Raw genomic sequence first — 5400 nt, forward strand, 5'->3', positions numbered from 1 at the left:
ATTCAGAACTGTGTTTAAATGCAATCAAACATTTGTGTACTGTAGCGATTGGTCGATTTCGCTAAAAAGAAAGCGAAGAAATCGTTAGATTTGTTTGCAGCATCGACCATTATGCTCATAATTAAGTTCACCAGGTTACAGGGAAACGAAAACCTTCACCTATATGTGAAGAGATGGGATTTTGGAAACGAAATTCGCCTCTTGGTGATAGAGGAATCGTCAAAGAAGACCAAGAAGGCTTTGTTCAGTTGTTGCTAGTAGCTAAAGATGATGAAGTTTTCTCTTGGGTTTCGAGAAAAGGGGTTGTCTAGGGGTCCAGGGTTTAATACAAGTAATATATCGGGGTTGTAGGTTTGATTCGCGACTAAAGGCAATGTTGACTGTTCTTTTTCGTGACTGTTACGTCCTAGAGTACCGAGGACACGAGATTTTCTTGGGAGAATGCATAAAGAAAAGTCGTAAAAAGATGCAACAACGAAAATATTGGTGAATTTTTTTTGTTTTCTTGTGATTAATTATTTTCATCTGTTGCTGTAACACATTATCTAAAGATATATTACGTTACGTGTGCCGTAGCAGTAGCCATGACGGATTCTACAAAAAAAGATGTTCGAGGTTCTCAACATACTTTATGGAATCCTCGTGACATTGAAACTAGGATTTAGTGAAAGCCACAAGGTCAAATTATTACATAAAAACGTTATCACAAAAGTAAAATTGAAGACATACATACGTTAATTACACAATAATTCAGTCAGCATTTAAATTAGACGTGAATATACTGTCTATTAGATGATAAAGGTTATTAGCCATTTCAAATGTTGTTTTTTTGATTTTTTAAGTTGAACGTAATGGTTTGTTTACGTTAGGTACAAGACTTGTTGCCACATCTACTAAAATTTTCATAAAATCTTGGATGTCTCAATTTGTATTAAGAATATTTTGAGATATCAGTCATTTATAATAACCCAGTCAGTCAATTAACAATAAATGGTATAATAATTTAAAGAGAAAGTTACATTAATGATAATATAGTTTGTCATATGAAATTTACTAACATCATGAATAAATAAATTTTAAATTTGTTTGGTTACAACTAATAAGTTGTTTTATTAAAATATGTGAATAATAATAATACATTATAAAAGGGATATTTGTACATTTACATAAGATGAATTAATAATTTCTATCTTTAAAATTCTTACAAAAAACATAAATTAACTTGGAATCAATGACACACTTAGTAAACAATCATACAGTGATATAAAAAAGTTCCTTTTCCTCTTTTATCTTTAGAATGATTATATATAAACTAGTGAAAGTTTTCAACAGAATTTTTAGAGCTGTAAAGTTTTTACAGTTACAGTTTTTTAAGTTTTATATCGGGGAAGCTCTCTTTGATGGAAAGATTAGGATCGCTGTTTATTATATCTCTTAAAGCACGTATCATTTCGCTTTTTGAAAAAACTTCGTCTTAATACAGTTGAGTACAAATCATTGAACGATTTTAACACAATTCGGGAAGATCTAGAAGTTGCATGGCGAGTACGGCAGTTGTGGATAGTCTGAGAGACTTTTAAAGGCCAAAAACTGATAATCAAAAGCAACTTGTGGCCAGGCACTGGACAATTATTCAGTCTTCTTTCTCAGCAGATCGTTTGACAACGAGATTTCAATTTCTTCCCAATTCTAGATTCGAGAGATCTAAAAACCGTGTTACTCCTTTAAAATAGCTTTTCGCAAATGATCTTGGATGAAGTTTTTCCCTTGAATGTCCTCAGCTTCTCCATACGTTAATTATTTCCCGTTGCTTCTTGATATTTCCTTCTATTTTCCTTTATTATCTAAATTATTCTAGCTTGTGTTCTAATTAAAAACTTAAAGAATTTGTGATAAGTAGACGGATGGATGCTATTAAAATGAAGTTGTTGTTAGATAATTTAGGGAGAAAGCATGTCAATTAAAGACGAGGAACGGGTTGCATGTCCTGTGAACTCAAAAACATAAAACAAAGTGGAAAAATTGAAATTTTTGGATTCCATTCTAATACGGAGAAGTCAAATGGAAACTATTCCTGACCATGCATTCAACGTTGGGATAATGCATTGCTAGAAGTAGTTACAGGGAGATTAATTCTTTTTCTCGATAAAATAATTTTGGTTTTTTAAAAAGAAGAGATCTTCAATAACAACATTTAAAAATGGGTCAGTTAAATGAATAAAATTCGCCTCAGAGTAAAATTAAACCTAAATATAAGTACTTTTGGGAATTTTATATACCTCGAAATTCAAATTGAACCTGTGTTGCGAGATTGCGGATTCACTTAAAAACAAACAACGTGTCGTATATTTTATATTGACATTCAGTATTGATTAGAAGTTGCCACGTTTTTTTCAGCAGAAAAAATTCCACCATAATACAGTTTTGCATATAGAAAACGTTATATGTTATTAACCTACTTGAAATCTTGAAATCGCAATAATTTATTTTCCTCTATAGAACTAGTTGCATAAGTTTGGCAAATGTCAGTTTATTTCTATTAACAAAATTAACCGGATTCAGTTGACGCCTTTAATATCGCCAAGTATCACCTTGAAAAGATTTTTTTTTGTATTCTTAATTAGTTATTATCGTATTTTTGTAAGTGAATCTAAATCGTAGAATTATTCAAATAAGACACTTGTTCAACACCTTCTTAACGATTACTTTAATATAGTTATCATTTACCTAGATTGGTTTCTTTTACAACTCATAGCGACATTTCCAAAGTATTCATGAAATTTACTTGCGTGGCAACGTCGCCAACGACGTCGTCAAATATTTCGCATGGATATGGAATCTATTTTGTCATACTATCATCATCATTTTCGACGAGTTAAAACTATCTTTATACTTATGTAAAATCATGAAAATTTCTACGTTTGGGTTTTCCGATACAATCTTTTTAATTGGAATATTTTCAAAATTAGCCACTTCATACATGCATCTCTAAATATTTACAGAAAACATTTATTATCTAGATAACGGAAATTATACATGAATTTGCCTTATTTTTTACCACTGAATACACTAAATAGAAACAACCGGGTGGTTCTATTTGAAAAAATAAAGATATTTGATATTTATGAAGTTAAATTTTGAACACTTTTTAAACACACCCTGTATAAAATGGAAAATTTTTCAGCATAGATTCAAATACAACTGAACTTCCTAAACGCAACCGAACAGAAACCATTTTCATATCTTTAAGGGTATCCTCGTAAAAAAATAATTTATAAGGGTCTGCAACTGTCAAATTTTTTACAAAAAAATTAATAACTCAAAAAGTATGCATTTTTCGAGATAAGTTTTTTAACAAAAGTATACTAAAATTTTTCGTAAATTACAAAAATGTATTAATATATAGGGCGTTCCATTTAAAATAACAAAGTTACAGCAAATATTTTAGTTAAAAAGATCGTATCAGAAAACCCAAAAGTAGAAATTTTCATAATTTTACCATAAGCATTTTGCCATATACAGATAGTTTTAACTCATCGTGGGACACCCTGTATATATGGTGTGGAGATATATTTTTATTGTCTATTTCTTGTGTTACATTATTCACTTTTGCTGCAGAAGCTGTTTAAGGTAAGATTGAATCAACAACAGATGCAATTTATTTGTATTGAGGATGCTTTACCCAACGGAATTGCAACCTTCTATTTTTTCTATTTTCGTTCAAAATAATGGCTCTTTGAAAAACCGGAGCATCAGATTTAACTGGGACTAGTAAAGTCTATCGTTAATGTTGAAGCTTTCTAAGAATATGTGTTGTTTCATCAAGACAATGCACCAGATCAAACATCCGTTATTGCAATGGCCAAAATTAATGAATTAAAGTTTAAATCGCTACCTCATGTCCCCTATTCGCTAGATTTAGTCCCCTGGGACTATATTCTCTTGACGATATTATAAAAATCGTATCGAACTTATTGAACATCGCTGAGAAAAGTGTAGTGAGCTAAAACGAGATTATATTGAAAAATAAATATTTTTTTTCCAGAATTTTTTTGATTTTCTTTCTTGAGCCAGGGAAGTAGATGCTCTAGACGGGTCCGAGAACGGAAGTGACGTTTACGGGCTACGAAATAGTATCCCTATAGCATCAGTTTTCAACACACAACGTATTTCGATACTTAGATGCTGCGGTGAGACGTGGCGATAAGGATACTACGACGTAGCCCGTAAACGTCACTTCCGTCCCTATACCCGCCTAGAGCATCTACTTCTTAGACCATCCTCGTATGTAAACGCTGAATAGTTCTAAAATATACTTTACTTTACTTGTAATGTAGTACATGATTCAACTTTGCTTAAAATAATGTCTTTCAACAATTTCTTACAGTGAAAAAAATGTGGTTCAAATAATTGTGAACTAAGGTATTAAAGTTCAGAGGTCAGTAGAGGCGGCAAAAGATATATAGCCTACAGGAGGCCAATCTGTAAAACCGCCACTATTAGAAAAATATTTTTTGTTTGGAAACCTGGTTGACAAATTACAGTATCCAGGCGTCATTAATATCAGGGTACCTAGGAGATCAGAATATACAAGACCTGTGTGAGACCAGTAATGACATACTAGATACCAGAGACCAGAGCAGAGAACACCATAACTAAGCGGCTTTTAAAAACTACTGAGATCAATAGCGGGACACACATTATTTGACCAAAAGATGATGAAATAAAAGAAACATGTGACATCCAGGATGTAGTGAAATGGAGAGACCACGAGGACAGAATGTCAGATGACCGGTTGGCAAACATTGCAAAGGAAAAAAAACCAAATCCATCCCAACCACCAGGTGGACCACCTACAAGATGGCATGAAAGCTGGACTTCATCATCTCAGCTGCTGATAGGTATTCATTGATGCAAACACTAAGTCCAAACGTACGATGAAGAAGAAGAAGAAGAAAAAAACCTGATAAAAACGAAGAATAAAGTTTTAAAAAAGTGCTAGTTCATTATTTTCTCTTCATATCATAATTTTTTTTTATTAATTATCGAAAATTATTCAGTTGTAGCATATTTTGTGCAAACAACTTATAAATAAACAAATTTTTAACATAAATTTTGAAAAATAACGTATTTAACAAAAATATATAGTTAGTTAATGATTTGAAAATAGTTTCATTTTACTTAGTGACTGTAGAAAAAATATTGTACGTATTACGAGCGAAAAATGACAGTTTTCGCTATCGAATTTCTATTTATTCATAAGATAAATTATTTTATATATAGGTATGCTATAGCGCTGAAATGGAAGCATAATAATTCGAATATGAGGGACATCTCGTACCACTGGTACCACACGGTTAACGAATTAAGAGAAATCCCCCCTGAATCTTCGATCTTAAC

This window comes from Diorhabda carinulata, chromosome 12, assembly GCF_026250575.1.
Source record: "Diorhabda carinulata isolate Delta chromosome 12, icDioCari1.1, whole genome shotgun sequence".
Classification (NCBI taxonomy): Eukaryota; Metazoa; Arthropoda; class Insecta; order Coleoptera; family Chrysomelidae; genus Diorhabda; species Diorhabda carinulata.